Genomic DNA, 13375 nt, shown 5'->3' with positions numbered 1-13375 from the left:
TAATCCAGTAGAAGGGTAAAGATGGGGTAAAAGGGAGATCGTTATTTTAGCCCGCTACAAGTTTCACTTTATTAGAGTACATGATTATCTGGAGGAAATACAAACTGTCCCAATTTTGTATAACTTTTGCGGAACATGTTCTAGTTACGTCATATTTTTCTTTCCCGAAAAGAGAAGGGGGGAAGAAAATCTCTTCAAAAGAGATGGGGAAAACCCCCTTTTCTCCCATCTCTTTTTTCTTCTCTCCTTCCCTTTTTTTTCTTTCCCCCTTCCCTTTTTCGGGAATGAAAAATATGACGTAAATGGAACATGTTCCGCAAAAGTTATACAAAATTGGGACAGTTTGTATTTCCTCGATTATCTGGTGTAAGGTCCAAGTAATAATAGATCAATTGGCTTTTTTCTTCAATGTGGACTAGAGTAAGGTAAATAAATTGATGTTAGTAGACTGGGTGTTATAAAAATCAACATCTCACCTCACCCCACTAGAGAAACTCACTTTAGTGCTTTCCTTATCTTTAATTAAGTATGTCTTGAAGCCCTAACTGCGCATGATCATAACTAGGTCCTCTACTCCAAATATTTATGTTGTACATTAATATCCCATCCTTAAGATGCCAGTAACATTGGATAACAGAAAATAGCCAGGTGGGATAGTACCCCACCATTGGAACCCCAAAATGTGTATGATCATGTTAGATTTTATTCTCCACCCCATCGATTTCATGGCTCTTAAGCATATAAAGGTTATGATCGTGGATATGACATGGAGGACCTTTGTCTTTCCCACTTCTCCTCTCATCTCCCTCATTTTTATGACGTCACATTGAGCGACTCCCCCCATCCAAAAAAAATTTCTTAAATAAAGGTAACAGAATGTTTGTCTGTTTTGCTAATTGTTATCCTTTACATTGCAACTTCTCATAGGTCATATATGGGAAGGTTTATACCTATTTTTTGTATGGTAATCTCTCCAAAAAAAGAACCCCTCAAAATGCATTTACTATTTCTTTTTAAAACTAAAATTGAAATTGAAGAAACTGGAGGCCTCTAGGAGCAAAGCCGCCAGTAAAAAAGGAAAAAAAAATAAGATCTATTAAAAACATTCAATTTACCTAACCAGAATAATTTAACTGAATGAGACAATTTTTCTGAAAATAAGTTTTGCAAAGTTTCATGTTTTCTAATTCGTTGGCTTAAAACTTTTTAAAAGAATCCAAACTAGGTACCAGTGTCTAATATGTTCTACCAATACTTTTAATCACCAGTATGGTTAATTTTGTTTATTCTAATTAAGGTGTGTACATACACTTACAGTTTTTTCTCTATTTCACTGTATAATAGTTTTCAATTCCTTTGAAGCGAAGCTTTTCTATAACTAGGATCGGTCCTTCGCACATCCATAAGATTGACATATTTAAAGATTTCAAAAATTGTATGTTGATTCCTGTAATAGTGGGGTACAATTTTCAAAGTGCAGCAACTCTATAATAATCAATACTAGATAGTCCGTACGTCTACTTTAAACATGATAATCTTCTTTATTTTGGAATCCTAGGACCAATAGGTATAATACTTTAAGAAAGCATCACTATAATTAAATGAAAAATGTAAGCATGTCCATTTTAAGCATCCTGTATTCAAGTAATTTTTCCAGTGTGGCTTCGAAACCGATTAATATCCGCTGGATTAGAACCGTTCCTCAGCTATACTCAAAAATCATATATAGCATCATATTACAGACAATTTTCCACGTATCTCAAAATAAAAGTCATAAAAGTCTTTTAGGAATAACATAACTTAAGGTTTTTTATATAATCTTTCAGTTCATTATCCGCGGAAAAATGTCTATAATACGATACGATAATTAGATATATAATAATAAGTTTATATGCGTTTGTCTGACATTCTAGTAAATTGATTTCATGGATGTTGTCATCCTTGTTTTTTGATATATACGACTTAGAATATTGCACTTATTACTTAATTAATAATTAATCCAATTATATCACACATACTAGCGGCTACGCCCCTAGTGGCATCTAGGGGCACTTCAGTGAGAGGGGAGAAGGATTTAATTTTAGTTTTTTTTAAGTACAAAAATTTCAAAAATAGATTTTTTCTAGAGGTAATTTTTCTAGAAGGTTGAAGGTTCCCTCCCCTCCCCCCCCCCAAAAAAAATCCTCTATTGGTCTCTATAGGAGTAGATATGGGAGGGGGGAGTTGTAATACCCTCCCTCAAATTAGTTCCAGGGCATATAAGAGATTAATTGTAAAGGAGAACTATATCCGTAAAATCCTACTCCAACAAAGTTTAAAACCTGGACCTATAAGAAGCTTTACTGTAAAGGAGAACCATATCGGTTCAGAGGTTATCGTGAACCTTTCGCTACAGACAAAAAAAAAGCTTACTAATATAATAGGATAGACGTACTGACATTCTGTTAATCCTTAAAGAGTTGCTTTTCTTTCTAAATTCTATATATTCGACTATTTGAAAACTATAGGACAAAAATAAAAATAAATTAAATCTGTGCATTGAAAAATCTGGGAAATCAATTTGGAAGTTTCTTTTAGCTAAGACGACATTCAGAAAATAAATAACTAATATTGAGTAACAGGAGGTATCTTTGTATGTCGTTACCGAAGGATCTCGCTAATCACTGAACCGACCGGGTTCTCCATAACAGGGTAGCTTCTCATAGGTCCCAGGAAGGTTTATAACTATTTTGGGGGAGGGGGGGAAATATTTTTAGTGCCACTAGAAGCCTCTAGGGGCGTAGCCACTAGTGAGAGTAAATTGCAAAGGAGTACTATATCAGTTAGCGAGATACTTCAGTGAATACAGATAGATATCCTGTTATTTTTATAATTATAATGATAAAATAAGACTATCAGTTATGGACGTACAGACTTTCTGTTAATCATTAAAGAGTTGCTTGCTTTCTAAATTCTAAATTTCTTCGCCCCAAAAGGTATTGAAAAGTCCCCCTACTTGTGGTGCGATTGGGTTTCCCCCCCCCCCCCACCACTTATTTTTAATAAAATTTCGTAATATAGAATTTTACACAAAATAAATATTAAGAGAAGAGCCCATTCGGTTCAGCGGTTATCGAGATCTAGGCTTCAGACAGACGGACAGATATCAAGCTAGATTGTACTTAGATATATCCAACTATAGGACTATATTAACATGCCAAAATTGGACCTTGAAATTATAAAATGAACTAAAATCTGTGCATTGAAAAATCTGGGAAATCAATTTGGAAGATTTTTTTTTTAGCTAGGACGACATTCTGAATTATAAATAATTTCGATTTTTATTCATTTAAGGATCCAAAGAAAAAAGATTTGCAATTTTTTTTTAAAATTAATCCCTTAAATTCAGGGAGGCAGGGACATTGGGCTGTTTATTACACTAGTCCCTATATTTAGTTTTATAATGACGTTTTAATAATTATTGGATTTATAACTTTGGGGACTTTTATTGAATTTTGATTGGTTGGTGCATTAAAAGAAAATTGGGCTGTTTATTAAACAAATCCCCATAGTTTTATAATGACGTTTTAATATTCATTGGCTTATTAACTTTGGGGACTTATATTGAATTAGTTGGTTCATTAAGTTGAGATTGGGGATGTACATCAATTTATTGGCCATTGTCTTATCCCTTTAGATCCCTTCATTATATAAGTAGTATTATATTACTTATATTTTGAAATAAGATTATATTGCATTTAGAATATTAAAGAGCGTATAATTAAAAGCGAAGCTTTTCTATTATTAGGGTCGGTCCGTCTGTACGTCCGTCCATCCGTAACGGATAGCCTTTTTCGTTATTTACTCATGATATAATTGTCCTATCGATTTCAAAATTTGCATGATGGTTCCTGTAGTAGTTAGGTACGATTTAGAAATCGAAGCAACTCTATAATTGTTACCAGAATGAAAGAAAGTCCATTTTTAACATATTGATTTTTAAACTTGTTTAACAACAAAATTTTTTGTAATATAATCATCCAATGATCTGATTTTGGAGTACTGATTAATATTGCAATAAGGTACAATATTATATGTAAAGCATCGCTATAATCAAGTCCTAAAAATGGCAGTATGTCCTTAAATAGTATTCTGTATGAATACATGCAGTTTTGCATCAAGTTTACTTACAATTTTGTTAAAGCTTATGCAATAATAATCTACCTATTCAGTTCTGACACTCTACAAGTTTAAATGTTTGTTTGTCCTACCGTTTTAGAGCTTCGCTTTTATGGATGTTGTCAATTTTGTTTTAAGCAAATGATTGGATTAGCTAATATCCTTATACTAGAGTTGGCTCGATATAACTATCTTGCTATTGGCTAGTTTTCTATAAGTACATATCTATTTATCTATTTCTCAATAAATTACTTTTCCTCCCCCGCCATTACTATCTAAAAGAAAGAAGTGAACATTCAATACTTTATTATAAATATTTGATTTTAAATTATATTTTTTCCACATTACCATCACCAAAGGGTTAATATGATTAAAATTTTAGTTTTAATATTTGAACACGAAGGAAGTGTCGCCACAATCGAATTCTTTTAAAACAGAGTTTTCTTAAATTTACTATATTATGAACGCATATTTTTTGTTTATTAAATGAAGATTAAATACTTCAATGTAATTCAAATATCAACATAAAGTAAAAAACTTAATTCATTCTATAAACAAATAGAATAAAGGTCTTATTGCTTTGGTCAATGAGAGTTTATTATGGATTATTGGAGCACTATGAGTATTAAACACTCTACTATTGGAAGACTCGAGCTCAATTATAGACGTTTATTTCCTATATAGATCTGTCATGAATCTTGATGCAATAAAGCAGGCCGTTTTGTACATGTTAAAAATTAGAAGATTTCAATAAATAAAAGTTATCGCAGATATACTTAGTAAATAAAAGTAACAGGATATGTGTCTATGTGTGTCTGGCTGTCGCTAACCGCTTGATCGACATGGTTTTTATAAATCGATCTTAAGAGGTAAGGCAATGGACTAAAAATTTATAATGTTGCTATACAAGATTACCCATTCTGTAGATTACAATTTGTGGTTGAAACACCTGGACACTCAAATTAATGAACCAACCAATCAAAATTCAAGAAAACGGTTTTTTTAACTTTAGGGACTAGTGTAACAAACAGCCCAATGTCCCCTGCCTCCCTGGTTTTTAAAAGGTTTACATATTAGAATAGTTATTTCTCGCATCGTATTATAAACAGCTTTCCGCGGATATAGAATGTACAAATTTAAGCCCGTGCGTTCGGCACCTCGGGGCTAAAAAACTGGTTTTAATCTTATGGTTGTACATTTTTGTATTCGTAGAAAGCTGAATATAATACGATGTTAGACATAGTTTTTTTTTGTATGGATGAGAACCGGTTCTTATCACCCGATTCAAATGAATACGAGAAGGCCCTTTATTGGTTTTTATAGGTCTTACCCAGGTATAAGGTATAACCAACAAACGAAATTAATCTATAATAATATTTAGGGGCAAATGAATAGGCCGTCAATTTTACGATGTGTTGCCCCCCAACGACAGCTGAAAAATACGTTTAGGTTTAGTTTTTTTTCTCGAATTAATTTCGTTGTTGATATAAGCTGGGTCTTCACCCTCTTTGCAATTTAAATTGGGAAGGCTTGTCTTCCCCTTTTTAACTCCCAAATGGTTTTACACCACCCCCGTATGTTGAATTGCTGTGCACGCCACTGATTCTGTATATCATAACTTACTTGGTCCATCAGTACGTTCATCGTGCTACAAATGACAAATATATATTTTCGATTTTTGTGATTTTTTCATATTTTTCATTTCTTCCTTTCTTTTTATGATCAATCTTTTTTGAATCTGGATTTATAAAAAAATCTCCCAGTAAAAAAGAAAAAAATCTTTGAACTTTTATGATTTTTTTCTCGTATTCATTCGAAACCGATTTATATTCGGTGGATTAGAACCGATTCTCATCCATACCAAAAAAAAAACTATGTCTAACATCGTATTATATCCAGTTTTCCACGAATATAAAAATGTATAATAATTGTACATTTTATATCTACGGAAAGCTGTTTATAATACGATGCGAGAAATAACTATTCTCAATATTTTACAATGTCAACATTCGAAAAAATGTTTTTTTTTCCACCACAGGCATCCTGTTATATAAAGTAGTAAGCTTTTTTTTCTGTTGCGAAAGATATCGCTAACCGCTGATCCGATACGGTTCTTCTGTAAAGTAAGTTTCTTCCTAGATCTTAGACTTATTTAGAAGGATTTCTATAGTTAGGGTCGGTCCGTCCGTATGTCCGTAACTGTTAGCGTTTTTCGTTAATTAGGGCATGTTAGAATTGTCCTATTGATTTAAAACTTTGCACGCTGATTCCTTTGGTAGTTAGGTATGATTTTTTATAAGCATAGCAACTCTATAATAGTTATCAGATTGTCCGTACGTCCATTTAAAACATACTTTTTACTTGTTATAAGCGAAGTATCTTTATAAACAAGTCCTAAAATGTCCTTAAACATTATCCTATATTTAAGCAGTTTTTAAACAATTTTACTTACAATTTTTTTTATAGACTTGTGCATTGATGTTCTGCTTATTCAGTTTGTACACTCTACTTATTGTTCGTTTGTCCTTCATTCTGATATTAGAGCTTCGCTTTTATGGATGTTGTCATATTTGTTTTTGCATGTTCAAACTTTAAATTAAAAGACAATAAAAGCACGCAACCTTTTATTTAATCCTATCTGTAATACAATGTAGAATGATGTCTGGCCGTCCGTTTGTCCCATAAAATCTCAGTAACCACTGAACCGATTTGATTCTACTCTTCAGGAAATATACCTACTGGTCCTGTTGTGGTTTTAGGTCTTTTTCTTGGGGGGTTGGTCACCCTTAACCCCTCCCCCCCCCCAAAAAAAAAATAAAAAAATCCTTCTCAATTTAAAAAAAAACAGTTTCAAATTAGTGGTTGCAGCTCCAATTTGTTTTTTTTAATTACCTCTTGGGGCAAAGCTCCAGAGGCTAGAGGCGAAGCTGCTAGTATATAAAGTAGTAAGTTTTTTTTTTGTCTGAAGCTTAAGGTTACAAAAACTACTGAATTGATTGAATTCTTCTTTTTAGGGAAGATTCACACAGGTTCTGGGATGGTTTTATGCCAGTTCATTTTTATGCTTTAGCCCTTAGAGGCTATTTTAATTCCTCCTTCTTACGTTAAAAAGTACTAGGGGCGCAGCCGCTGGTATATTTATCCTATTATATTTAAGAAGTCAAGTTTTTTTTTCTATAGTTTAAGTTTTTAACTTCTGAACCGATAGAATTTTAGGAAAGCTACATCTATGCCTAAGGGTGGTTTTAGACCATTTGGAGTTTAAATTAACGAAAAGAGCTAACCGTTACGGATCTACCCTGTTTATAGAAAAGCTTCGCTTTAAAAATTATTTTGGATATGTCAAAAAATTGAAACCGGTTTTCACCTATATTAAAAATCATGTAAAGAATCGTATTATAGGCAGTTTTCCCTCCTAATTTAATTTTTCAGATTAATATCCTCAGAAATCCATAATACGATGCAAAAAATAACTTTTAGCAATTTTCATTAAGGCTCTCAAAGTATTAAATGTTCTAAGATTTTATTATTTTTAAAAATCGTCCAACAAAAAAAGATAAAATCTTCGAATTTCTAAAATATTTGCTTTTCGTTAATTTAAACATGTAAGAATTGTTCTTTAAATATCAAATATTGCATTATGATTTCTTAAACAATTAGATACGATTTAGGAAGCGTAGCAACTCTAATTTTTTAAATTTATTTTTTGTTTAGCAACTTATGGATGTTGTTATCCTTATTTTTAAAAGCGAAGCTTTACTATAATTAGGGTCGGTCCGTCCGTCCGTACGTACGTCCGTCCGAGCTTTTATTCGTTAATTTAGGCATGTTAGAATTGTCCTATCGATTTCAAACTTTTTTTAGTAGCAAAGCTGTTCTATAGTTCACTCTGTCTGTCTGTCCGTCTGTCATTCCGTAACGCTATGGTGGAAATATGATATTTTCACAGCTGCTTTTTGAGATAGGTGTATGAAATTTTTTAAAATGTCAATGATTATCCAGTATAAAATTTGCTGGATCTAAAATGATAAGACAATGGTAGATAAATTGATGTACATCCCCAATAATGATAAACATTAATACTCATTATGTAGATTAGAATTATTGGTTAAATATTTAGAACATTCAATTTCATGACCCAACCAATTTAAAATGAACCAATTTAATAAAAGTCTCCAAAGTTTAGCAATAGGTTAGACTTGTCCAATCGATTTCAAACCTATAACATTTAGGTATGACTTGGAAAACGAAGCAACTTTATAATCTTATACACCAGAAAGTTCGTACGTACATTTAAAACATGCTAGTTTTTTACTTTTTTTGTAAACAAGTCCTAAAAATGTAAGTATGTCCTTTAACAGTATCATGCATTTAAGTTTATCAACAAATTTACTTACAATTTTGTATAAACTTGTGCATTCTCTTATTCAGTACAAACCCGTCACAAATGTTAATGTTCGTGAGAGCTTCGCTTTTATGGATGTTGTCATCCTTGTTCTTTTTAATGATACCTTATAAGTCATACAAGGACGTCTAAGACCAAAACAAAGCAAAATTGAAAATTGGGAGGGAGGGACATTGGACTGTTTATTACACTAGTCCTCAAAGTTTTATTATAATGGTTTCTTATTCGTCGGATTAACAACTTTGGGGACTTTTATTGAACTATGATTGGTTGGTTCATTAAGTTGAGTGCCTAACTTTCAACCACTAATTATAATCTATATCAGGGGCAGTTTTGTGAATCATCATTGGGAATGTAAATCAATTTATCGGCCATTGTCTTATCCCTAGAGAACTCTGCCATATAATTGTTCTTCCCCTCAGGGAGGGATGAGACATTAGACTGTTAATTTCATTCACTAGTCCCCAAAGTTTTATAATAACTATTTCTTATTTATTGGCTTTATAACTTTAGGGACTTTTATCGAACTTTGATTAATTTGTTTATTAAGTTGAGGGTCTATACGTTTCAACCACTAATTGTATTCTAACATGCCTAGATCAATATGAGGAGCTTTTAGTTACGTACGTACGAGTGGACATTGGGGTCTAAAGGGATAAGACAATGGCCGATAAATTGATGTACATCTGCAATGATGATACACAAAATTCCCTCTTCTGTAGAATACAATTATTGGTTGAAATGATTGGACACTCAATTTTATGAATCAACCAATCAAAATTCATTAAACAGTTTCCAAAGTTGAATATCCAACGAATAAGAAGATGTTTTTAAAAACTTTGGGGACTACGTGTAATAAACAGCCCATTGTCCTCTTCCTTCCTTCTGGAGTGTAAGAGTGAATCAAAGGTGTTAAGAACCTAATTTGCGTGGATAAAAAATAAGAGCAACACTCTTTCTTTCTTTAAATGTAGTGTTGTGTGTGTGTGTGTGTGTGTGTGTGTGTGTGTGTGTGTGTGTGTATATATGTGTGTGTGTGTGTGTGTGTGTGTGTCTGTGTGTATGTGTGTGTGTGTGTGTGAGTGTGCGAGAATATCGCCCACGCAAAATTTACTTGGGTCCATAATTGGCGGTCTAGTAGTAGTTCTCTCTCCCCCCCCTCCTTCCACCAATTCCCAAATGTTATATACTACTGATAAATCTATGTGTCCAAGTGTTGTTGTTGGGGGCCAAAAATAAAATAATATTTGTCTCATAATTAGACTTTTGTGTACACTTTCACCTAAACAGTGTGCTCTGAAGCCCCTATACAAGATAGAGCTCTGAAACTTTTTGCGCTGGGTAAGTCTAGGAATATTCTATTTGCAAAACTTTTAATTTTTCTTAAATTTTGTGGTTTAGGATCTGACTAGTTAATTATGAGAAAATATATCCACTGTAAGAAAAAACTGTTGAGCTGCAAACTCCCAGCGGCTGCTCAGCTGCCTAATAGCTGCAGGGGATGGCTATTAAAAAAATCATAAAATTGCATGTCATGTATCAAACTATAAATTTTCAGTTTTGCTGCCAAACAGCTGCCATAAAGAGGCAGCTATTAGTATCAATTTTAATATTTACATGTCATATATTAAACTATAGGTTTTTTTAATAGGTCCTGTTTTCAAAAATCAACTTTTTTTTCAAATTTTCAGTTTTGTAACCGCTCAGCTACCTAACAGCTGCGTTGGATAGAAATAAAATAAAAATCATAATAATTCCATATCATTTATCTATTTATTTAACTATGTTTTTTTTAGTATCATGATTTCAAAATTAACTATACATTTAGAAATTTTCAGTTTGCCACCAAACAGCTGGGTGTTTATTAGGGCGGGTTCATATCGGAATTAGACAAAGAGGGGATATGCAACAGATAAAATTAACCTTTAAAACATTTCTGACCGAAAAAGAATTTTAAAAATTTGAGTTTTAGAACGTGACAACTAAAAAATATATTTGATTACTTATTAATATGCAAAGACGACATTCAAAACCTTTTTTGAATTAGAACTATGACTTCATGGTGCTCCCTGGAAAGGCCTTGAGGAGCTGAATCAGGAACTTTTGTCCGTTTCAAACTATCTCGTTCCTAGCCTTAGAAATCACTAAAAAACCACATTCTTTAAAGGTTTATTGAGAATTGTCCAATTTGTAGAGGTTTTTTAGATTTTCTCAGGCTAGGAACGAGATTTTTTGAAACAGTCAAAAGATAATGATTCTACTCCTCAATGCCTTACCTGGAAGCACCATGAAGCCATAGTTCTGATTCAATAAATTTTTGACTCCCATTGACAAATAGCTATACAATTGAATGTCTGGCCGTCAGCGGTTTTAAGACTTAGGATAAACTTTAAATCATCCAGAGGTGTATTATACTCATACAAATCATTTGCAGATCCCCGCTTTGGCCTCAGAAAAAAAATGTCCAAAATCAACCCACCCTAGTGTTTATTACCTCAAACTTATTTTATCCCCTATACATTTTTTTAAAAAAATACATAATTTTAAAAGTATTAATTTGTTATTGAAAATATTATTTCAATGTTTGATCATATGGAAAAACTTGAAATTTATTTCTTACCTTTAGATGACAAGAAAGTATAATTCACATTTTTTGTCTCTAGTAATTGTAGTTTTGATGAGAAAATATGACACTTTTAGGGCCAAGATAAAAACCATAAACCATCTGCCAGATTAATGATTTAGGCTTCTTTGGTCACACTATTGTCTCCAGCTTAAAATATTGAACTAATGAACAGATTTATTTTTCTTGTACAGGAACGCTTGACATAGGTCCAAGGATGGTTCTAAGCGGTTTAAATTGATAATATTAATCTTGGAATGTTTTAGGTTATAGTTCTGCACTACCACAAACTATTTTAATGCAGAGTCCCTATAAGCTATAAGAGCAGCTGCTAGAATTGCAAAAAGAAGCACATGTAATATACTCAATATGCTTTAACACCAAAATCAGAAAAAAATGCCTAAAGTTTCTAAACAGCTCTTGAAAAATATATTTTTTATTTGTTTTACCTAATTTTTAAATGAATTCATGTTGTTTTTCTGCTAACTGAATACCAAAATACAAAAAAACCAATTTTACTATGTATTTCTTTATTTGTATATTGAATTTGAGTCTGGCCCACACCATGTCATACCAAACCTATGACGTGGCTAAACATATAGTGCACTCACTCATCGTTGGGAGGTGATAGGTCCAAATCTCTGCTTAACACCACGTCATAACTTAAGACTTTAAAATGGTTCTTTCTGCTACTATGTCAGGTGGGCGACATTAATAGTTAGAGTATGGGGAAAGCCTTGGCTCAAAACAGGTGCAACTCATTACCATGCACAGTTAGGACTTCTCAGACAAAGGTCATGCAGTCGAAGGGTTGGATGTCTGATGGGCAAATGAATGCTTTACACCGTAATTATAAGCGGAGCATTTTTAAAGGTGCATGGAGAGGTCTAGAACCTGAAGCAAAACCAAGCCCCCTAGAGTCTTAACTCTCTGAACCCTGTTATACTGGAGGTTTTAAAACAATACCTAAAAAAATCAGCAAGCTATCTTAAAAATTAGGAGAGATAATAAGAAAATATGAATAAATCACAGACTGAATGATGTACTGACAGACAAAGTAAATTACAGAGTATCTTTGCTACTAAAAAGTGCATTTAACTTAAAAAATAATTTTTAAAATATTTTATTTTACTTGGCCACTTTCAACAAATGTATATAGAGAGAGATAATGGATATAGTATATGTGGATGTATTGACAGAGGAAATTTTGTGGTCATTTAAAACATTTTAGGTTTCTAAACAAGTCCTCTTTTATTAGCCATATCGTTCCTCTAGTAGGAGGGGATGAGGTAAGTAGGTTGGATGATGTGTATCCTTACATATCATCAGGGTATGCGGAAATCTGTCCCACTATCCACATATACTATATCCATTATATATAGAGCAATAATAGAAATATTCTCCCGAGAATATCAACCCGTTTCACCGTCATACAAAAATATCCGCGAAAAATTTCAACTTATCGAGACTGTGAGAGTTAGAGAGAAAGAGAGAGAGAGATTGAGAGAAAGAAAGAGAGAGAGAGAGAGGGAGAGAGAGAGAGAGAGAGAGAGAGAGAGAGAGAGAGAGTGAGAGAGAGAGAGAAAGAGAGAGAGAGAGAGAGAGAGAGAAAAAAAGAGAGAGATTCTTTTAGTTTCTTAGTTAATAATATCATGTAGACTTGCGAGCGGTGAAAAATGTGCATAAAAAATTGTGAAAAAAAGGATAATTTATTGTTACTATAAGTAGCGCAACTAAGGAGGGAGGGGACATCGGGCTGTTTATTACACTAGTCCCAAAAGTTTTATAATAACGTTTTCCTATTCGTTGGCTTAACAACCTTTGGGGGAATTTATTGAATTTTTGTTGGTTAAAATATTTTTTTTTGGTGTCTAAAGATTTTAACAGCTAATTGTAATCACTAAAAGGGGTAATTTGTGTATCATCCTTGGGGATAAGGGATAAGACAATAAATTATAAAATGATGTACATCCCCAATGATGATACACATAATTATTCCATCTGTACATTATAGATAATGGTTAAAATCAACTTAATGAACCAACCATTTAAAATTCAATCAAAAATGTTAAGACCATTTACACAACCTTTGAACAACCCCAAAAAAATTAGATAAAAGTTTTTTTAAGACAAAAAAATAAGCTGTAAGCGAAAAGCTCAGTAATAGAAAACTTAGGCATGTTTGAATT

This window comes from Acartia tonsa, chromosome 15, assembly GCF_053477335.1.
Source record: "Acartia tonsa isolate MP-2025a chromosome 15, ASM5347733v1, whole genome shotgun sequence".
In the NCBI taxonomy this organism is placed as follows: domain Eukaryota; kingdom Metazoa; phylum Arthropoda; class Copepoda; order Calanoida; family Acartiidae; genus Acartia; species Acartia tonsa.
Note: the sequence above shows the minus strand (reverse complement) of the source record.